The following is a 26,633-nucleotide window of genomic DNA, read 5'->3' as shown; positions in this document are numbered from 1 at the left end:
GTTTCCCACGTGATTGACACGTGATTCCCACGTGATTCCCTTGTGATTGACACGTGATTCCCTCGTGATTGCCACGTGATTGACACATGATTCCCACGTGAGTCTCATGTGATTGACACATGATTCTCACGTGATTCACACGTGAGTCCCATGTGATTGACACATGATTCCCACGTGATTTACACGTCATTCCCAAGTGATTCCCACGTGATTCCCATGTGATTGACACGTGATTCCCACGTGATTGACACGTGATTCCCACCTAATTCCCACGTGATTGACACGTGATTCCCATGTGAATGACACATACCCACGTGATTACCACATGATTGACACGTGATTCCCACGGGATTCCCACGTGACTCCCTCGTGATTCCCACGTGATTGACAAGTGATTCCCACCATATCCCCAGGTGATTGACACGTGATTCACACCTGATTCCCACGTGATTGACACATTCCCACGTGATTCCCACGTAATTGACACATTCCCACATGATTCCCACGTGATTGACACGTGATTCCCACGGGATTCCCATGTGACTCCCTCGTGATTCCCACGTGATTGACACGTGATTCCCACCTAATTCCAACGTGTTTGACACGTGATTCACACCTGATTCCCACGTGATTGACACATTCCCACGTGATTCCCACGTGATTGACACGTGATACCCACGGGATTCCCACGTGACTCCCTCATGATTCCCACGTGATTGACACGTGATTCCCACGTGATTCGCACGTGATTGACACATTCCCACGTGATTCCCACGTGATTGACACGTGATTCCCACGGGATTCCTACGTGACTCACTTGTGATTCCCACGTGATTGACACGTGATTCCCACGGGATTCCCACGTGACTCCCTCATGATTCCCACGTGAATGACACGTGATTCCCACGTGATTCGCACGTGATTGACACATTCCCACGTGATTCCCACGTGATTGACACGTGATTCCCACGGGATTCCCACGTGACTCCCTCATGATTCCCACGTGATTGACACGTGATTCCCACGTGATTCGCACGTGATTGACACATTCCCACGTGATTCCCACGTGATTGACACGTGATTCCCCCGGGATTTCTACGTGACTCACTTGTGATTCCCACGTGATTGACACGTGATTCCCACCTAATTCCCACGTGTTTGACACGTGATTCCCACCTGAATCCCACGTGATTGACACATTCCCACGTGATTCCCACGTGATTGACACGTGATTCCCACGGGATTCCCACATGACTCCCTCATGATTCCCACGTGATTGACACGTGATTCCCACGTGATTCGCACGTGATTGACACATTCCCACGTGATTCCCACGTGATTGACACGTGATTCCCACGGGATTTCTACGTGACTCACTTGTGATTCCCACGTGATTGACACGTGATTCCCACCTAATTCCCACGTAATTGACAAGTGATTCCCACGTGATTCTCACGTGATTGACACATTCCCATGTGATTCCCACGTGATTGACACGTGATTCCCACGGGATTCCCACGTGACTCCCTCATGATTCCCACGTGATTGACACGTGATTCCCACGTGATTCGCACGTGATTGAAACATTCCCACGTCATTCCCACGTGATTGACACGTGATTCCCACGGGATTTCTGCGTGACTCACTTGTGATTCCCACGAGATGGAAACGTGATTCCCACCTAATTCCCACGTGTTTGACACGTGATTCCCACCTGATTCCCACGTGATTGACACATTCTCTCGTGATTCCCACGTGATTGACACGTGATTCACACGGGATTCCCACGTGACTCCCTCGTGATTCCCACGTGATTAACACGTGATTCCCACGTGATTCCCACGTGTTTGACACCTTCCCACGTGATTCCCACGTGATTGACACGTGATTCCCACGGGATTTCAACGTGACTCCCTCGTGATTCCCACGTGATTGACACGTGATTCCCACCTAATTCCCACGAGATTGACACGTGATTCCCACGTGATTCCCACGTGATTGACACATTCCCATGTGATTCCCACGTGATTGTAACCTGATTCCCACGGGATTCCCACGTGATTCCCTCGTGATTAACACGTGATTGACACGTGATTCCCACCTAATTCCCACGTGTTTGACACGTGATTCCCACATGATTAAAACGTGATTCCCCTTGATTTCCAAGTGATTGACACCTGATTTCCACGTGATTCCCACCTGATTGACACGTCATTCCCACGTGATTCCCTCGAGATTTCCACATAATTCCCACGTGATTGACACGTGATTCCCACGTGATTAAAACGTGATTTCCCCTTTTTTCCCACGTGATTGACACGTGATTCCCAAGGGATTCCCCCGTGACTCCCTCGTGATTCCCACGTGATTGACACGTGATTCCCACCTAATTCCCACGTGATTGACACGTGATTCCCACGGGATTCCCACGTGACTGACACATTCCCACCTGATTCCCACGTGATTCACAGGTGATTCCCACGGGATTCCCACGTGACTCCCTCGTGATTATCACGTGATTGACACATGATTCCCACCTAATTCCCACGTGATTGACAAGTGATTCACATGTGATTCCGACGTGATTGACACATTCCCACGTGATTCCCACGTGATTGACACGTGATTCCCACGGGATTCCCACGTGACTCCCTCGTGATTCCCACGTGATTAACACGTGATTCCCACGTGATTCCCACGTGATTGACACGTGATTCCCACGTGATTCCCACGTGATTCCTCGTGATTGACACTTGATTCGCACGTGATTCCCACGGGATTGAGACGTGATTCCCACATGATTCCAACGTAATTACCACGTGATTCGAACTTGACTCTCACGTGATTCCCACGTGATTGACACGTGATTCCCTCGTGATTCCCACGTGATTGACACGTCATTCCCATGTGATACCCACGTGATTGACACGTGATTCCCACGTGATTCTTACGATATCGACACGTGATTCCCACGTGATTCCCTCGTGAGTCCCATGTGATTGACACATGATTCCCACGTGATTTACACGTGATTCCCACGGTATTCCCACGTGACTCCCTCGTGATTCTCACGTGATTGACACTTGATTCCAACCTAATTCCCACGTGATTGACATGTGACTCCCTCGTGATTGCCACGTGATTGACACATGATTCCAACCTAATTCCCATGTGATTGACACGTGATTCCCTCGTGATTCCCACGTGATTCTCACGTGATTCCTACGTGACTGACACGTGATTTCCGCCTAATTCCCACGTGATTGACACGTGATTCCCACGTGATTCCCACGTGATTGACACATTCCCACGTGATTACCACGTGATTGACACGTGATTCCCACGGGATTCCCACGTGACTCCCTCGTGATTACCACGTGATTGACACGTGATTGCCACGTAATTCCCACATGATTGACACATTCCCACGTGATTACCACGTGATTGACACGTGATTCCCACGGGATTCAAACGTGACTCCCTCGTGATTCCCACGTGAGTCCCATGTGATTGACACATGATTCCCACGTGATTTACACGTGATTCCCACGTGATTCCCACGTGATTCTCACGTGATTCACATGTGATTGACTCGTGATTCCCAAGTGATTGACAGGTGATTCCCAAGGGAATCCCAGGTGACTCCCTCGTGATTCCCACGTGATTGACACGTGATTCCCACCTAATTCGCACGAGATTGACACGTGATTCCCACGTGATTCCCACATGATTGACGCATTCCCATGTGATTCCCCCGTGATTGACACATGATTCCCACGGGACTCCCACGTGACTCCCTCGTGATTCCCACGTGATTTACACGTGATTCCCACCTAATTCCCACGTGATTGACACGTGATTCCCACGTGATTCCCACGTGATTGACACGTGATTCCCACGTGATTCCCACGTGATTGACCTGTGATTCCCTCGTGATTGCCACGTGAATGACACGTGATTCCCACGTGAGTCCCATGTGATTAACACATGATTCCCACGTGATTCCCACGTGAGTCCAATGTGATTGACACATGATTCCCACGTGATTTACACGTGATTCCCACGTGATTCCCAAATGATTCCCACGTGAGTCCAATGTGACTGACACATGATTCCCACGTGATTTACACTTGATTACCACGTGATTCCCACGTGATTCTCACGTGATTCCCATGTGATTGACACGTGATTCCCACGTGATTGACACGTGATTCCCACGTGATTCCCACGTGATTGACACATTCCCACGTGATTACCACGTGATTGACACGTGATTCCCACGGGATTCCCACGTGACTCCCTCGTGATTCCCACGTGATTGACACGTAATTCCCACGTGATTCCCACGTGATTGACACATTCCCACGTGATTCCAACGGGATTGACACGTGATTATCACGGGATTCCCACGTGACTCCCTCGTGATTCCCATGTGATTGACACGTGATTCCCACCTTATTCCCACGTGATTGACACGTGATTGCTACGTGTTTTCCACGTGATTCCCACGTCATTGACACATTCCCACGTGATTCCCACGTGATTGACACGTGATTCCCACGGGATTCTCACGTGACTCCCTCGTGATTCCCACGTGATTGACACGTGATTCCCACGTGATTCCCACGTGATTGAAACATTCCCACGTGATTCCCACGTGATTGACACGTGATTCCCACGGGATTCCCACGTGACTCCCTCGTGATTCCCATGTGATTGACACGTGATTCCCACCTTATTCCCACGTGATTGACACGTGATTCCTACGTGTTTTCCACGTGATTCCCACGTTGTTGACACGTGATTCCCACATGAATCCCACGTGATTACCACGTGATTGACACGTGATTCCCACGGGATTCCCACGTGACTCCCTCATGATTCCCACATGATTGACACGTGAGTCCCACGTGATTCGCACGTGATTGACACATTCCCACGTGATTCCCACGTGATTGACATGTGATTCCCACGGGATTTGTACGTGACTCACTTGTGATTCCCACGGGATTGACAAGTATTCCCACCTAATTCCCACGTGATTGACACGTGATTCCCACGTGATTCCCACGTGATTGACACGTGATTCCCACGGGATTCCCACGTGACTCCCTCGTGATTATCACGTGATTGACACGTGATTCCCACCTAATTCCCACGTGATTGACAAGTGATTCCCATGTGATTCCGACGTGATTGACACATTCCCACCTGATTCCCCCGTGATTCACAGGCGATTCCCACGGGATTCCCACGTGACTCCCTCGTGATTATCACGTGATTGACACGTGATTCCCACCTAATTCCCACGTGATTGACAAGTGATTCCCATGTGATTCCGACGTGATTGACACATTCCCACGTGATTCCCACGTGATTGACACGTGATTCCCACGGGATTCCCACGTGACTCCCTCGTGATTCCCACGTGATTAACACGTGATTCCCACGTGATTCCCACGTGATTGACACGTGATTCCCACGTGATTCCCACGTGATTCCTCGTGATTGACACTTGATTCGCACGTGATTCCCACGGGATTCCCACGTGACTCCGTCGTGATTCCCACGTGATTGACACGTGATTCCCACCTAATTCCCACGTGATTGACACGTGATTCCCACCTAATTCCCACGTGATTGACACGTGATTCCCACCTAATTCCCACGTGATTGACACGTGACTCCCACGTGATTCCCACGTGATTAACAGCTGATTCCCACGTGATTTCCACGTGATTACCATGTGATTGACACGTGATTTCCACGTGATTCCCACGTGAATGGCACTTGATTCCCACGTGATTCCAACGTGATTGACAAGTGATTCCCACGTGATTCTCACATGATTTCCTCGTGATTGACACGTGATTCCAACGTGATTCTCACGTGATTGACACGTGATTCCCCCGTGATTCCCACGTGATTGACACGTGGTTCCCACGTGATTCCCACGTGATTGACACGTGATTCCCCCGTGATTCCCACATGATTGACACGTGGTTCCCACGTGATTCCCACGTGATTGACACGTTATCCCCACGTGATTAAAACGTGATTCCCCCTTGATTCCCACGTGAATCACACGTGATTCCCACGTGATTCCCACCTGATTGACACGTGATTCCCACGTGATTCCCACGTGATTGACACGTGATTCCCAAGGGATTCCCACGTGATTGACCCGTGATTCGCACGTGATTGACACCTGATTCCCACATGATTCCCACGTGATTGACACATTCCCACGTGATTCCCACGTGATTGACACGTGATTCCCACGGGAATCCAACGTGACACCCTCGTGATTCCCACGTGATTGACACGTGATTCCAACCTAATTCCCACGTGATTGACACGTGATTCCCACGTCATTCCCACGTGATTCCCACGTAAATGACAATTGATTCCCACATGATTCCCACGTGATTGACACATTCCCACGTGATTCCCACGTGATTGACACGTGATTCCCACGTGAGTCCAATGTGATTGACACATGATTCCCACGTGATTTACACGTGATTCCCATGTGATTCCCACGTGATTCTCACGTGATTCCCATGTGATTGACACGTGATTCCCACGTGATTGACAGGTGATTTCCACGGGATTCCCAGGTGACTCCCTCGTGATTCCCACGTGATTGACACGTGATTCCCAGCTAATTCCCACGTGATTGACATGTGATTCCCACGTGATTGACACGTGATTCCCACGGGATTCCCACGTGACTCCCTCGTGATTCCCACGTGATTGACACGTGATTCCCACCTATTTCCCACGTGATTGACACGTGATTCCCACGTGATTGACACATTCCCTCGTGATTCCCACGTGATTGACACGTGATTCCCACGGGATTCCCACGTGACTCCCTTGTGATTCCCACGTGAGTGACACGTGATTCCCACCTAATTCCCACGTGTTTGACACGTGATTCCCACGTGATTACCACGTGATTGACACATTCCCACGTGATTGCCACGTGATGGTCACCTGATTCCCACGGGCTTCCCACGTGCCTCCCTCATGTTTCCTACGTAATTGACAAGTGATTCCCACCTAATTCCTACGTGATTGACACCTGAGTCCCACGGGATTCCCACATGACTCCCTCGTGATTCCCACGTGATTGACACGTGATTCCCACCTGTTTCCCACGTGATTGACACGTGATTCCCACGTGATTCCCACGTGATTGACACATTCCCTCGTGATTCCCACGTGATTGACACGTGATTCCCACGGGATTCCAAAGTGACTCCCTCGTGATTCCCACGTGATTGACACGTGATTCCCACCTAATTCCCACATGTTAGACACGTGATCCCACGTGAGTCCCATTTGATTGACACATGATTCCCACGTGATTTACACGTGATTCCCACGTGATTCCCTCGTGATTCCCACGTGATTCTCACGTGATTCTCATGTCATTGACACGTGATTCCCACGTGATTGACACGTGATTCCCACATAATTCCCACGTGATTGACACGTGATTCCCACGTTTTACCCACGTGATTGACACATTCCCACGTGATTCCCCCGTGATTGACACTTGATTCCCACGGGATTCCCACGTGACTCCCTCGTGATTCCCACGTGATTGACACGTGATTCCCACCTAATTCCCACGTGATTGACACGTGATTCCCACGTGATTGACACGTGATTCCCATGGGATTCCCACGTGATTCCCACGTGAATCCCATGTGATTGACACATGATTCCCACGTGTTTCCCACGTGATTGACACATTCCCACGTGATTCCCACGTGATTGACACGTGATTCCCACGGGATTCCCACGTGAATCCCTCGTGATTCCCACGTGATTGACACGTGATTCCCACCTAATTCCCAAGTGTTTGACACGTGATTCCCACGTGAGTCCCATGTGATTGACACATGATTGCGACGTGATTCCCACGTGATTGACACATTCCCACGTTTTTCCCCCGTGATTGACACGTGATTCCCACCTAATTCCCACGTGATTGACACGTGATTCCCACCTAATTCCCACGTGATTGACACGTGATTCCCAACTAATTCCCACGTGATTGACACGTGATTCCCACGTGATTCCCACGTGATTGACACGTGACTCCCCCGTGATTCCCACGTGATTAACACCTGATTCCCACGTGATTGACACCTGATTCCCACGTGATTTCCACGTGATTACCACGTGATTGACACGTGATTTTCACGTGATTCCCATGTGAATGGCACTTGATTCCCACGTGATTACCACGTGATTGACAAGTGATTCCCACGTGATTCTCACATGATTTCCTCGTGATTGAAACGTGATTCCAACGTGATTCTCACGTGATTGACAAGTGATTCCCACGTGATTCTCAAGTGACTCCCACGTGATTCCCACGTGATTGACACGTGATTCCCCCGTGATTCCCACATGATTGACATGTGGTTCCCTCATGATTCCCACGTGATTGACACGTTATCCCCACGTGATTAAAACGTGATTCCCCCTTGATTCCCACGTGAATCACACGTGATTCCCACGTGATTCCCACCTGATTGACACGTGATTCCCACGTGATTCCCACGTGATTGACACGTGATTCCCAAGGGATTCCCACGTGATTGTCCCGTGATTCGCACGTGATTGACACCTGATTCCCACGTGATTCCCACGTGATTGACACATTCCCACGTGATTCCCACGTGATTGACACGTGATTCCCACGGGAATCCAACGTGACACCCTCGTGATTCCCACGTGATTGACACGTGATTCCAACCTAATTCACACGTGATTGACACGTGATTCCCACGTCATTCCCACGTGACTCCCACGTAAATGACAAGTGATTCCCACATGATTCCCACGTGATTGACACATTCCCACGTGATTCCCACGTGATTGACACGTGATTCCCACGTGAGTCCAATGTGATTGACACATGATTCCCACGTGATTTACCCGTGAATCCCACGTGATTCCCACGTGATTCTCATGTGATTCCCATGTGATTGACACGTGATTCCCACGTGATTGACAGTTGATTTCCACGGGATTCCCAGGTGACTCCCTCGTGATTCCCACGTGATTGACACGTGATTCCCACCTAATTCCCACGTGCTTGACACGTGATTCCCATGTGATTCCCACGTGATTGACACGTGATTCCCACGTGAGTCCCATGTGATTGACACATGATTCCCACGTGTTTCCCACGTGATTCACACATTCCCACGTGATTCCCACGTGATTGACACGTGATTCCCACGGGATTCCCACGTGAATCCCTCGTGATTCCCACGTGATTGACACGTGATCCCCACCTAATTCCCACGTGTTTGACACGTGATTCCCACGTGAGCCCCATGTGATTGACACATGAATGCGACGTGATTCCCACGTGATTGACACATTCCCACGTTTTTCCCCCGTGATTGACACGTGATTCCCTCGGGATTCCCACGTGACTCCGTCGTGATTCCCACGTGATTGACACGTGATTCCCACCTAATTCCCACGTGATTGACACGTGATTCCCACCTAATTCCCACATGATTGACACGTGATTCCCACCTAATTCCCACGTGATTGACACGTGATCCCCACCTAATTCCCACGTGTTTGACACGTGATTCCCACGTGAGCCCCATGTGATTGACACATGAATGCGACGTGATTCCCACGTGATTGACACATTCCCACGTTTTTCCCCCGTGATTGACACGTGATTCCCTCGGGATTCCCACGTGACTCCGTCGTGATTCCCACGTGATTGACACGTGATTCCCACCTAATTCCCACGTGATTGACACGTGATTCCCACCTAATTCCCACATGATTGACACGTGATTCCCACCTAATTCCCACGTGATTGACACGTGATTCCCACTTGATTCCCACGTGATTGACACGTGACTCCCCCGTGATTCCCACGTGATTAACACCTGATACCCACGTGATTTCCACGTGATTACCACGTGATTGTCAAGTGATTCCCACTTGATTCTCACATGATTTCCTCGTCATTGACACGTGATTCCAACGTGATTCTCACGTGATTGACAAGTGATTCCCACGTGATTCTCAAGTGACTCCCACGTGATTCCCACGTGATTGACACGTGATTCCCCCGTGATTCCCACATGATTGACACGTGGTTCCCACGTGATTCCCACGTGACTAACACGTTATCCCCACGTGATTAAAACGTGATTCCCCCTTGATTCCCACGTGATTGACACGTGATTCCCACGTGATTCCCACGTGATTGACACGTGATTCCCCCGTGATTCCCACATGATTGACACGTGGTTCCCACGTGATTCCCACGTGATTGACACGTGATTCCCCCGTGATTCCCACATGATTGACACGTGGTTCCCACGTGATTCCCACGTGATTAACACGTTATCCCCACGTGATTAAAACGTGATTCCCCCTTGATTCCCACGTGAATCACAAGTGATTCCCATGTGATTCCCACCTGATTGACACGTGATTCCCACGTGATTCCCACGTGATTGACACGTGATTACCACGGGATTCCCAGGTGACTCCCTCGTGTTTCCCTCGTGGTTGACACGTGATTCCCACCTAATTCCCACGTGATTGACACGTGATTCCCACGTGATTCCCACGTGATTGACACGTGATTCCCACGTGATTCCCACGTGATTGACACGTGATCACGTCGTGATTGCCACGTGATTGACACGTGATTCCCACGTGAGTCCCATGTGATTGACACATGATTCCCACGTGATTCCCACTTGATTGACACATTCCCACGTGATTCCCACGTGATTGACACGTGATTCCCACGGGATTCCCACGTGACTCCCTCGTGATTTCCACGTGAATGACACGTGATTCCCACCTAATTACCCTGTGTTTGACAAGTGATTCCCACGTGATTCCCACGTGATTGACACGTGATTCCCACCTTATTGCCACGTGATTGACACGCGATTTCCACGTGATTCCCAGGTAATTGACACATTCCCACGTGATTCCCACGTGATTGACACGTGATTACCACGGGATTCACACGTGACTCCCTCGTGATTCCCACGTGATTGACACGTGATTCCCACCTAATTCCCACGTGTTTGACACGTGATTGCCACCTGATTCTCACGTGACTCCCACGTGATTAGCACGTGATTCCCACGGGATTCCCACGTGATTCCCTCGTGATTCCCACGTGATTGACACGTGATTCCCACCTAATTCCCACGTGTTTGACACGTGATTCCCACGTGATTCCCACGTGATTGACACATTCCCACCTGATTCCCACGTGATTGACACGTGATTCCCAAGGGATTCCCACGTGACTCCCTCGTGATTCCCACGTGATTGACACGTGATTCCAACCTAATTCCCACGTGATTGACACGTGAATCCCAAGTGATTCCCACGTGATTGACACGTGATTCCCACGTGAGTCCCATGTGATTGACACATGATTCCCACGTGATTTACACGTGATTCCCACGGTATTCCCATGTGACTCCCTCGTGATTCCCACGTGATTGACACTTGATTCCAACCTAATTCCCACGTGATTGACATGTGACTCCCTCGTGATTGCCACGTGATTTACACGTGAATCCAACCTAATTCCCACGTGATTGACATGTGATTCCCTCGTGATTCCAACCTAATTACCACGTGATTGACACGTGATTCCCACGTGATTCCCACGAGATTGACACGTGATTCCCACGTGATTCCCACGTGATTGACACGTGATTCCCTCGTGATTGCCACGTGACTGACACGTGATTCCCACGTGAGTCCCATGTGATTGACACATGATTCCCACGTGATTCTCACGTGATTCCCCTGTGATTGACACGTCATTCCCACGTGATTGACAGGTGACTCCCACGGGATTCCAACGTGACTCCCTCGTGATTCCCACGTGATTGATACGTGATTTCCACCTAATTCCCACGTGATTGCCACGTGATTCCCACGTGATTCCCACGTGATTGACACATTCCCACGTGATTCCCACGTGATTGACACGTGACTCCCACGAGATTCCCACGTGACTCCCTCGTGATTCCCACGTGATTTACACGTGATTACCCCGTGATTCCCACGTGATTCTCACGTGATTCCCCTGTGATTGACACGTGATTCCCACGTGATTGACAGGTGACTCCCACGGGATTCCAACGTGACTCGCTCGTGATTCCCACGTGATTGACACTTGATTCCCACCTTATTCCCACGTGATTGACACGTGATTCCCACGTGATTCCCACGTAATTGACACATTCCCACGTGATTCCCACGTGATTGACACGTGATTCCCACGGGATTCCCACGTGACTCCCTCGTGATTCCCACGTGATTGACACGTGATTCCCACCTAATTAACAAGTGGTTGACACGTGATTCCCACCTGATTCCCACGTGATTGACACATTCCCAAGTGATTCCCACGTGATTGACACGTGATTCCCACGGGATTCCAAGGTGACTCCCTCGTGTTTCCCTCGTGATTGACACGTGATTCCCACCTAATTCCCACGTGATTGACACGTGATTCCCACGTGATTCCCACGTGATTGACATGTTATTCCCACGTGATTCCCACGTGATTGACACGTAATTCCCTCGTGATTGCCACCTGATTGCCACGTGATTCCCACGTGAGTTCCATGTGATTGACACATGATTCCCACGTAAATGACAAGTGATTCCCACATGATTCCCACGTGATTGATACATTCCCACGTGATTCCCACGTGATTGACACGTGATCCCACGTGAGTCCCATGTGATTAAAACATGATTCCCACGTGATTTACACGTGATTCCCACGTGATTCCCACGTGATTCTCACGTGATTCCAATGTGATTGACACGTGATTCCCACGTGATTGACAGGTGATTCCCACGGGATTCCCATGTGACTCCCTCGTGAGTCCCACGTGATTGACACGTGATTCCCACCTAATTCCCACGTGATTGACACGTGATTCCCACGTGATTCCCACGTGATTGACACGTGATTCCCACGTGATTCCCACGTGATTGACACGTGATTACCACGGGATTCCCAGGTGACTCCCTCGTGTTTCCCTCGTGATTGACACGTGATTCCCACCTAATTCCCACGTGATTGACACGTGATTCCCACGTGATTCACACGTGATTGACACATGATTCCCACGTCATTTACACGTGATTCCCACGTGATTCCCTCGTGATTCCCACGTGATTCTCACGTGATTCTCATGTCATTGACACGTGATTCCCACGTGATTGACACGTGATTCCCACATAATTCCCACGTGATTGACACGTGATTCCCACGTTTTACCCACGTGATTGACACATTCCCACGTGATTCCCCCGTGATTGACACGTGATTCCCACGGGATTCCCACGTGACTCCCTCGTGATTCCCACGTGATTGACACGTGATTCCCACCTAATTCCCACGTGATTGACACGTGATTCCCACGTGATTGAAACGTGATTCCCATGGGATTCCCACGTGATTCCCACGTGAATCCCATGTGATTGACACATGATTCCCACGTGTTTCCTACGTGATTGACACATTCCCACGTGATTCCCACGTGATTGACACGTGATTCCCACGGGATTCCCACGTGAATCCCTCGTGATTCCCACGTGATTGACACGTGATTCCCACCTAATTCCCAAGTGTTTGACACGTGATTCCCACGTGAGTCCCATGTGATTGACACATGATTGCGACGTGATTCCCACGTGATTGACACATTCCCACGTTTTTCCCCCGTGATTGACACGTGATTCCCACCTAATTCCCACGTGATTGACACGTGATTCCCACCTAATTCCCACGTGATTGACACGTGATTCCCACCTAATTCCCACGTGATTGACACGTGATTCCCACGTGATTCCCACGTGATTGACACGTGACTCCCCCGTGATTCCCACGTGATTAACACCTGATTCCCACGTGATTTCCACGTGATTACCACGTGATTGATACGTGATTTTCACGTGATTCCCATGTGAATGGCACTTGATTCCCACGTGATTCCCACGTGATTGACACGTGATCACGTCGTGATTGCCACGTGATTGACACGTGATTCCCACGTGAGTCCCATGTGATTGACACATGATTCCCACGTGATTCCCACTTGATTGACACATTCCCACGTGATTCCCACGTGATTGACACGTGATTCCCACGGGATTCCCACGTGACTCCCTCGTGATTTCCACGTGAATGACACGTGATTCCCACCTAATTACCCTGTGTTTGACAAGTGATTCCCACGTGATTCCCACGTGATTGACACGTGATTCCCACCTTATTCCCACGTGATTGACACGCGATTTCCACGTGATTCCCAGGTAATTGACACATTCCCACGTGATTCCCACGTGATTGACACGTGATTCCCACGGGATTCACACGTGACTCCCTCGTGATTCCCACGTGATTGACACGTGATTCCCACCTAATTCCCACGTGTTTGACACGTGATTCCCACCTGATTCTCACGTGACTCCCACGTGATTGGCACGTGATTCCCACGGGATTCCCACGTGATTCCCTCGTGATTCCCACGTGATTGACACGTGATTCCCACCTAATTCCCACGTGTTTGACACGTGATTCCCACGTGATTCCCACGTGATTGACACATTCCCACGTGATTCCCACGCGATTGACACGTGATTCCCAAGGGATTCCCACGTGACTCCCTCGTGATTCCCACGTGATTGACACGTGATTCCAACCTAATTCCCACGTGATTGACACGTGAATCCCAAGTGATTCCCACGTGATTGACACGTGATTCCCACGTGAGTCCCATGTGATTGACACATGATTCCCACGTGATTTACACGTGATTCCCACGGTATTCCCATGTGACTCCCTCGTGATTCCCACGTGATTGACACTTGATTCCAACCTAATTCCCACGTGATTGACATGTGACTCCCTCGTGATTGCCACGTGATTTACACGTGATTCCAACCTAATTCCCACGTGATTGACATGTGATTCCCTCGTGATTCCAACCTAATTACCACGTGATTGACACGTAATTCCCACGTGATTCCCACGAGATTGACACGTGATTCCCACGTGATTCCCACGTGATTGACACGTGATTCCCTCGTGATTGCCACGTGACTGACACGTGATTCCCACGTGAGTCCCATGTGATTGACACATGATTCCCACGTGATTTACACGTGATTACCACGTGATTCCCACGTGATTCTCACGTGATTCCCCTGTGATTGACACGTGATTCCCACGTGATTGACAGGTGACTCCCACGGGATTCCAACGTGACTCCCTCGTGATTCCCACGTGATTGATACGTGATTTCCACCTAATTCCCACGTGATTGCCACGTGATTCCCACGTGATTGACACATTCCCACGTGATTCCCACGTGATTGACACGTGACTCCCACGAGATTCCCACGTGACTCCCTCGTGATTCCCACGTGATTTACACGTGATTACCCCGTGATTCCCACGTGATTCTCACGTGATTCCCCTGTGATTGACGCGTGATTCCCACGTGATTGACAGGTGACTCCCACGGGATTCCCACGTGACTCCCTCGTGATTCCCACGTGATTGACACGTGATTCCCACCTTATTCCCACGTGATTGACACGTGATTCCCACGTGATTCCCACGTGATTGACACGTGATTCCCACCTAATTAACAAGTGGTTGACACGTGATTCCCACCTGATTCCCACGTGATTGACACATTCCCACGTGATTCCCACGTGATTGACACGTGATTCCCACGGGATTCCCAGGTGACTCCCTCGTGTTTCCCTCGTGATTGACACGTGATTCCCACCTAATTCCCACGTGATTGACACGTGATTCCCACGTGATTCCCACGTGATTGACACGTTATTCCCACGTGATTCCCACGTGATTGACACGTAATTCCCTCGTGATTGCCACGTGATTGCCACGTGATTCCCACGTGAGTTCCATGTGGTTGACACATGATTCCCACGTAAATGACAAGTGATTCCCACATGATTCCCACGTGATTGATACATTCCCACGTGATTCCCACGTGATTGACACGTGATCCCACGTGAGTCCCATGTGATTAACACATGATTCCCACTTGATTTACACGTGATTCCCACGTGATTCCCACGTGATTCTCACGTGATTCCAATGTGATTGACACGTGATTCCCACGTGATTGACAGGTGATTCCCACCTAATTCCCACGTGATTGACACGTGACTCCCACGTGATTCCCACGTGATTGACACATTCCCACGTGATTCCCCCTTGATTGACACGTGATTCCCTAGGGATTCCCACATGACTCCCTCGTGATTCCCACGTGATTGACACGTGGTTCCCACCTAATTTCCACGTGATTGACACGTGATTCCCACGTGATTCCCACGTGATTGACACGTGATTCCCTCGTGATTGCCAAGTGATTGACACATGATTGCCACGTGAGTCCCATGTGATTGACACATGATTCCAACGTGATTCCCACGTGAGTCCCATGTGATTGACACATGATTCCCAACTGATTTACACGTGATTCCCACGTGATTCCCATGTGATTCTCACGTGATTGCCATGTGATTGAGCCGTGATTCCCACGTGATTGCCACGTGATACCCACGTGATTCCCACGTGATTGACACATTCCCACGTGATTCCCACGTGATTGACACGTGATTCCCACGGGATTCCCACGTGACTCCCTCGTGATTCCCACGTGATTAACACGTGATTCCCACGTGATTCCCACGTGATTGACACCTTCCCACGTGATTCCCACGTGATTGACACGTGATTCCCACGGGATTTCAACGTGACTCCCTCGTGATTCCCACGTAATTGACACGTGATTCCCACCTAATTCCCACGTGATTGACACGTGATTCCCACGTGATTCCCACGTGATTGACACGTGATCACGTCGTGATTGCCACGTGATTGACACGTGATTCCCACGTGAGTCCCATGTGATTGACACATGATTCCCACGTGATTCCCACTTGATTGACACATTCCCACATGATTCCTACGTGATTGACACGTGATTCCCACGGATTTCCCACGTGACTCCCTCGTGATTTCCACGTGAATGACACGTGATTCCCACCTAATTACCCTGTGTTTGACAAGTGATTCCCACGTGATTCCCACGTGAATGACACGTGATTCCCACCTTATTCCCACGTGATTGACACGCGATTTCCACGTGATTCCCAGGTAATTGACACATTCCCACGTGATTCCCACGTGATTGACACGTGATTCCCACGGGATTCACACGTGACTCCCTCGTGATTCCCACGAGATTGACACGTGATTCCCACCTAATTCCCACGTGTTTGACACGTGATTCCCACCTGATTCTCACGTGACTCCCACGTGATTGGCACGTGATTCCCACGGGATTCCCACGTGATTCCCTCGTGATTCCCACGTGATTGACACGTGATTCCCACCTAATTCCGACGTGTTTGACACGTGATTCCCACGTGATTCCCACGTGATTGACACATTCCCACGTGATTCCCACGTGATTGACACGTGATTCCCAAGGGATTCCCACGTGACTCCCTCGTGATTCCCACGTGATTGACACGTGATTCCAACCTAATTCCCACGTGATTGACACGTGAATCCCAAGTGATTCCCACGTGATTGACACGTGATTCCCACGTGAGTCCCATGTGATTGACACATGATTCCCACGTGATTTACACGTGATTCCCACGGTATTCCCATGTGACTCCCTCGTGATTCCCACGTGATTGACACTTGATTCCAACCTAATTCCCACGTGATTGACATGTGACTCCCTCGTGATTGCCACGTGATTTACACGTGATTCCAACCTAATTCCCACGTGATTGACATGTGATTCCCTCGTGATTCCAACCTAATTACCACGTGATTGACACGTGATTCCCACGTGATTCCCACGAGTTTGACACGTGATTCCCACGTGATTCCCACGTGATTGACACGTGATTCCCTCGTGATTGCCACGTGACTGACACGTGATTCCCACGTGAGTCCCATGTGATTGACACATGATTCCCACGTGATTTACACGTGATTACCACGTGATTCCCACGTGATTCTCACGTGATTCCCCTGTGATTGACACGTGATTCCCACGTGATTGACAGGTGACTCCCACGGGATTCCAACGTGACTCCCTCGTGATTCCCACGTGATGGATACGTGATTTCCATCTAATTCCCACGTGATTGCCACGTGATTCCCACGTGATTCCCACGTGATTGACACATTCCCACGTGATTCCCACGTGATTGACACGTGACTCCCACGAGATTCCCACGTGACTCCCTCGTGATTCCCACGTGATTTACACGTGATTACCCCGTGATTCCCACGTGATTCTCACGTGATTCCCCTGTGATTGACACGTGATTCCCACGTGATTGACAGGTGACTCCCACGGGATTCCCACGTGACTCCCTCGTGATTCCCACGTGATTGACACGTGATTCCCACCTTATTCCCACGTGATTGACACGTGATTCCCACGTGATTCCCACGTAATTGACACATTCCCACGTGATTCCCACGTGATTGACACGTGATTCCCACGGGATTCCCACGTGACTCCCTCGTGATTCCCACGTGATTGACACGTGATTCCCACCTAATTAACAAGTGGTTGACACGTGATTCCCACCTGATTCCCACGTGATTGACTCATTCCCACGTGATTCCCACGTGATTGACACGTGATTCCCACGGGATTCCCAGGTGACTCCCTCGTGTTTCCCTCGTGATTGACACGTGATTCCCACCTAATTCCCACGTGATTGACACGTGATTCCCACGTGATTCCCACGTGATTGACACGTTATTCCCACGTGATTCCCACGTGATTGACACGTAATTCCCTCCTGATTGCCACGTGATTGCCACGTGATTCCCACGTGAGTTCCATGTGACTGACACATGATTCCCACGTAAATGACAAGTGATTCCCACATGATTCCCACGTGATTGATACATTCCCACGTGATTCCCACGTGTTTCTCACGTGATTCCAATGTGATTGACACGTGATTCCCACGTGATTGACAGGTGATTCCCACGGGATTCCCATGTGACTCCCTCGTGAGTCCCACGTGATTGACACGTGATTCCCACCTAATTCCCACGTGATTGACACGTGATTCCCACGTGATTCCCACGTGATTGACACATTCCCACGTGATTCCCCCTTGATTGACACGTGATTCCCAAGGGATTCCCACATGACTCCCTCGTGATTCCCACGTGATTGACACGTGGTTCCCACCTAATTTCCACGTGATTGACACGTGATTCCCACGTGATTCCCACGTGATTGACACGTGATTCCCTCGTGATTGCCAAGTGATTGACACATGATTCCCACGTGAGTCCCATGTGATTGACACATGATTCCAACGTGATTCCCACGTGAGTCCCATGTGATTGACACATGATTCCCACGTGATTTACACGTGATTCCCACGTGATTCCCATGTGATTCTCACGTGATTGCCATGTGATTGACCCGTGATTCCCACGTGAGTCCCACGTGATTGACACATGATTCCCACGTGATTTCCACGTGATTCCCACGTGCTTCCCCCGTGATTCCCATGTGATTGACAGGTTATTCCCACGTGATTTTCACGTGACTGACACGTGATTCTCGCGTCATTCCCACGTGATACCCACGTAAATGACAAGTGATTCCCACATGATTCCCACGTGTTTGACACATTCCCACGTGATTCCCACGTGATTGACACGTGATTCACACGGGATTCCCACGTGACTCCCTCGTGATTTCCACGTGATTGACACGAGATTCCCACGTCATTCCCACGTTATTCCCACATATATGACAAGTGATTCCCACATGATACCCACGTGATTGAAATATTCCCACGTGATTCCCACGTGATTGACACGTGATTCCCACGTGAGTCCCATGTGATTGACACATGATTCCCACGTGATTCCCACGTGATTCCCACGTGATTCTCACGTGATTCCCATGTGATTGACACGTGATTCCCACGTGAATGACAGGTGATTCCCACGGGATTCCCACGTGACTCCCTCGTGATTCCCACGTGATTGACACGTGATTCCCACCTTATTCCCACGTGATTGACACGTGATTCCCACGTGATTCCCACGTAATTGACACATTCCCACGTGATTCCCACGTGATTGACACGTGATTCCCACGGGATTCCCACGTGACTCCCTCGTGATTCCCACGTGATTGACACGTGATTCCCACCTAATTAACAAGTGGTTGACACGTGATTCCCACCTGATTCCCACGTGATTGACTCATTCCCACGTGATTCCCACGTGATTGACACGTGATTCCCACGGGATTCCCAGGTGACTCCCTCGTGTTTCCCTCGTGATTGACACGTGATTCCCACCTAATTCCCACGTGATTGACACGTGATTCCCACGTGATTCCCACGTGATTGACACGTTATTCCCACGTGATTCCCACGTGATTGACACGTAATTCCCTCCTGATTGCCACGTGATTGCCACGTGATTCCCACGTGAGTTCCATGTGACTGACACATGATTCCCACGTAAATGACAAGTGATGCCCACATGATTCCCACGTGATTGATACATTCCCACGTGATTCCCACGTGATTGACACGTGATCCCACGTGAGTCCCATGTGATTAACACATGATTCCCACGTGATTTACACGTGATTCCCACGTGATTCCCACGTGTTTCTCACGTGATTCCAATGTGATTGACACGTGATTCCCACGTGATTGACAGGTGATTCCCACGGGATTCCCATGTGACTCCCTCGTGAGTCCCACGTGATTGACACGTGATTCCCACCTAATTCCCACGTGATTGACACGTGATTCCCACGTGATTCCCACGTGATTGACACATTCCCACGTGATTCCCCCTTGATTGACACGTGATTCCCAAGGGATTCCCACATGACTCCCTCGTGATTCCCACGTGATTGACACGTGGTTCCCACCTAATTTCCACGTGATTGACACGTGATTCCCACGTGATTCCCACGTGATTGACACGTGATTCCCTCGTGATTGCCAAGTGATTGACACATGATTCCCACGTGAGTCCCATGTGATTGACACATGATTCCAACGTGATTCCCACGTGAGTCCCATGTGATTGACACATGATTCCCACGTGATTTACACGTGATTCCCACGTGATTCCCATGTGATTCTCACGTGATTGCCATGTGATTGACCCGTGATTCCCACGTGAGTCCCACGTGATTGACACATGATTCCCACGTGATTTCCACGTGATTCCCACGTGCTTCCCCCGTGATTCCCATGTGATTGACAGGTTATTCCCACGTGATTTTCACGTGACTGACACGTGATTCTCGCGTCATTCCCACGTGATACCCACGTAAATGACAAGTGATTCCCACATGATTCCCACGTGTTTGACACATTCCCACGTGATTCCCACGTGATTGACACGTGATTCACACGGGATTCCCACGTGACTCCCTCGTGATTTCCACGTGATTGACACGAGATTCCCACGTCATTCCCACGTGATTCCCACATATATGACAAGTGATTCCCACATGATACCCACGTGATTGAAATATTCCCACGTGATTCCCACGTGATTGACACGTGATTCCCACGTGAGTCCCATGTGATTGACACATGATTCCCACGTGATTCCCACGTGATTCCCACGTGATTCTCACGTGATTCCCATGTGATTGACACGTGATTCCCACGTGAATGACAGGTGATTCCCACGGGATTCCCACGTGACTCCCTCGTGATTCCCATGTGATTGACACGTGATTCCCACCTAATTCCCACGTGATTGACACGTGATTCCCACGTGATTGACACATTGCCACGTGATTCCCCCTTGATTGACACGTGATTCCCAAGGGATTCCCATGTGACTCCCTCGTGACTCCCACGTGATTGACACGTGATTTCCACCTAATTCCCACGTGATTGACACGTGATTCCCACGTGATTCCCACGTGATTGACACGTGATTCCCACGTGATTCCCACGTGATTGACACGTGATTCCCTCGTGATTGCCACCTGATTGACACAGGATTCCCACGTGAGTCCCATGTGATTGACGCATGATTCCCACGTGATTCCCACGTGATTCCCACGTGATTCCCACGTGATTCTAACGTGATTCCCATGTGATTGACACGTGATTCCCACGTGATTGACAGGTGATTCCCACAGGATTCCCACGTGACTCCGTCGTGATTCCCACGTGATTGACAAGTATTCCCACCTAATTCCGACGTGATTGACACGTGATTCCCACGTGATTGACACATTCCCACGTGATTCCCACGCGATTGACACGTGATTCCCACGGGATTCCCACGTGATTAACACGTGATTCCCACGTGATTGACACGTGATTCCCACCTAATTCCCACGTGATTGACACGTGATTCCCACGTGATTCTCACGTGATTGACACATTCCCACGTGATTCCCACGTGATTGGCACATGATTCCCACGGGATTCCCTCATGATTCCCTCGTGATTCCCACGTGATTGACACGTGATTCCCACCTAATTCCCACGTGTTTGACATGTGATTCCCACGTGATTCCCACCTGATTGACACATTCCCACGTGATTCCCACGTATATAACAAGTGATTCCCACATGATTCCCACGTGATTGACATATTCCCACGTGATTCCCACGTGATTGACACGTGATTCCCACGTGAGTCCCATGTGATTGACACATGATTCCCACGTGATTTACACGTGATTCCCACGTGATTCCCACGTGATTCTCACGTGATTCCCATGTGATTGACACGTGATTCCCACGTGATTGACAGGTGATTCCCACGGGATTCCCACGTGACTCCCTCGTGATTCCCACGTGATTGATACGTGATTCCCACCTAATTCCCACGTGATTGACACGTGATTCCCACGTGATTCCCACGTGATTGACACATTGCCACGTGATTCCCCCTTGATTGACACGTGATTCCCAAGGGATTCCAATGTGACTCCCTCGTGACTCCCACGTGATTGACACGTGATTCCCACCTAATTCCCACGTGATTGACACGTGATTCCCACGTGATTCCCACGTGATTGACACGTGATTCCCACGTGATTCTCACGTGATTCCCATGTGATTGACACGTGATTCCCACGTGATTGACAGGTGATTCCCACAGGATTCCCACGTGACTCCGTCGTGATTCCCACGTGATTGACAAGTATTCCCACCTAATTCCCACGTGATTGACACATTCCCACGTGATTCCCACGTGATTGACACGTGATTCCCACGGGATTCCCACGTGATTAACACGTGATTCCCACGTGATTCCCACGTGATTAACACGTGATTCCCACCTAATTCCCACGTGATTGACACGTGATTCCCACGTGATTCTCACGTGATTGACACATTCCCACGTGATTCACACGTGATTGGCACATGATTCCCACGGGATTCCCTCATGATTCCCTCGTGATTCCCACGTGATTGACCCGTGATTCCCACCTAATTCCCACGTGTTTGACATGTGATTCCCACGTGATTCCCACGTGATTGACACATTCCCACGTTATTCCCACGTAATTGACACGTGATTCCCACGGGATTCCCACGTGACTCCCTCGTGATTCCCACGTGATTGACACGTGATTCCAACCTAATTTCCACGTGATTGACACGTGATTTCCACGTGATATTCACGTGATTGACACGTGATTCCCACGTGAGTCCCATGTGATTGACACATGATTCCCACGTGATTTACACGTGATTCCCACGGGATTCCCACGTGACTCCCTCGTGATTCCCACGTGATTGACACATGATTCCAACATAATTCCCACGTGATTGACATGTTACTCCCTCGTGATTGCCACGTGATTGACACGTGACTCCAACCTAATTCCCACGTGATTGACACGTGATTCCCTCGTGATTCCCACTTGATTCTCACGTGATTCCAACGTGATTGACACGTGATTCCCTCGTGATTCCCACGTGATTGACACGTGATTCCCACGTGATTGACACTTGATTCCCACCTTATTCGCACGTGATTGACACGTGATTCCCTCGTGATTTCCATGTGATTGACACCTGATTCCCACATGATTCCCACGTGATTGACATATTCCCACGTGATTCCCACGTGATTTGCACGTGATTCCCACGTGAGTCCCATGTGATTGACACATGATTCCCACGTGATATACACGTGATTCCCACGTGATTCTCACGTGATTCCCATGTGATTGACACGTGATTCCCACGTGATTGACAGGTGATTCCCACGGGATTCCCACGTGACTCCCTCGTGATACCCACGTGATTGATACGTGATTCCCACCTAATTCCCACGTGATTGACACGTGATTCCCACGTGATTCCCACGTGATTGACACATTGCCACGTGATTCCCCCGTGATTGACACGTGATTCCCAAGGGATTCCAATGTGACTCCCTCGTGACTCCCACGTGATTGACACGTGATTCCCACCTAATTCCCACGTGATTTACACGTAATTCCCATGTGATTCCCAAGTAATTGACACGTGGTTCCCTCGTGATTCCCACGTGATTGACACGTGATTCCCACGTGATTGACACGTGATTCCCACGTGATTCCCACATAATTGACACATTCCCACGTGATTCCCACGTGATTGACACGTGTTTCCCACGGGATTCCCACGTGACTCCCTCGTGATTCCCACGTGATTGACACGTGATTCCCTCGTGATTCCCACGTGATTGACACGTGATTCCCATGTGATTCCCAAGTAATTGACACGTGATTCCCTCGTGATTCCCACGTGATTGACACGTGATTCCCACGTGATTCCCACGTGATTCTCACGATATCGACACGTGATTACCACGTGATTCCCACGTGAGTCCCATGTGATTGACACACGATTCCAACGTGATTTACACGTGATTCCCACGGGATTCCCACGTGACTCCCTCTTGATTCCCACGTGATTGACACGTGATTCCCACCTAATTCCCACGTGTTTGACACGTGATTCCCACGTGAGTCCCATGTGATTGACACATTCCCACGTGATTACCACGTGATTGACACGTGATTCCCACGGGATTCCCACGTGATTCCCATGTGATTGACAGGTGATTCCCACGTGATTCCCACGTGATTCCCACGTGATTCCCATGTGATTGACACGGGATTCCCACGTGATTGACAAGTGATTCCCACGGGATTCCCACGTGACTCCCTCGTGATTCCCACGTGATTGACACGTGATTCCCACGTGATTCCCACGTGATTGACACGTGATTCCCACGTGATTCCCACGTGATTGACACATTCACACGTGATTCCCCCTTGATTGACACGTGATTCCCAAGGGATTCCCACGTGACTCCCTCGTGACTCCCACTTGATTGACACGTGATTCCCACCTAATTCCCTCGTGATTTACACGTAATTCCCATGTGATTCCCACGTGATTGACACATTCACACGTGATTCCCCCTTGATTGACACGTGATTCCCAAGGGATTCCCACGTGACTCCCTCGTGATTACCACGTGATTGACACGTGATTCTCACATGATTCCCACGTGATTGACACGTGATTCCCTCGTGATTGCCACGTGATTGACACATGATTCCCACGTGAGTCCCATGTGATTGACACATGATTCTCACGTGATTCACACGTGAGTCCCATGTGATTGACACATGATTCCCACGTGATTAACACGTCATTCCCAAGTGATTCCCACGTGATTCCCATGTGATTGACACGTGATTCCCACGTGATTGACACGTGATTCCCACCTAATTCCCACGTGATTGACACGTGATTCCCATGTGATTGACACATACCCACGTGATTACCACATGATTGACACGTGATTCCCACGGGATTCCCACGTGACTCCCTCGTGATTCCCAGGTGATTGACACGTGATTCCCCCGGGATTTCTACGTGACTCACTTGTGATACCCACGTGATTGACACGTGATTCCCACCTGATTCCCACGTGATTGACACATTCCCACGTGATTCCCACGTGATTGACACGTGATTCCCACGGGATTCCCACATGACTCCCTCATGATTCCCACGTGATTGACACGTGATTCCCACGTGATTCCCACGTGATTGACACATTCCCACGTGATTACCACGTGATTGACAAGTGATTCCCTCGGGATTCCCACGTGACTCCCTTGTGATTCCCACGTGTTTGACACGTGATTGCCACGTGATTCCCACGGGACTTCCTTGTGATTCCCACGTGATTGACACGTGATTCCCACGTGATTCCCACGTGATTGACACATTCCCACGTGATTACCACGTGATTGTCAAGTGATTCCCTCGGGATTCCCACGTGACTCCCTTGTGATTCCCACGTGATTGACACATGATTGCCACGTGATTCCCACGTGATTGACACATTCCCACGTGATTCCCACGTGATTGACACGTGATTCCCACGGGATTCCCACGTGACTCCCTCGTGATCCCCACGTGATTGACACGTGATACCCACGGGATTCCCA

The sequence above is a fragment of the Muntiacus reevesi genome, unplaced genomic scaffold, assembly GCF_963930625.1.
Source record: "Muntiacus reevesi unplaced genomic scaffold, mMunRee1.1 SCAFFOLD_33, whole genome shotgun sequence".
NCBI classification, from domain to species: Eukaryota; Metazoa; Chordata; class Mammalia; order Artiodactyla; family Cervidae; genus Muntiacus; species Muntiacus reevesi.
This window is presented reverse-complemented; position numbering follows the sequence as displayed.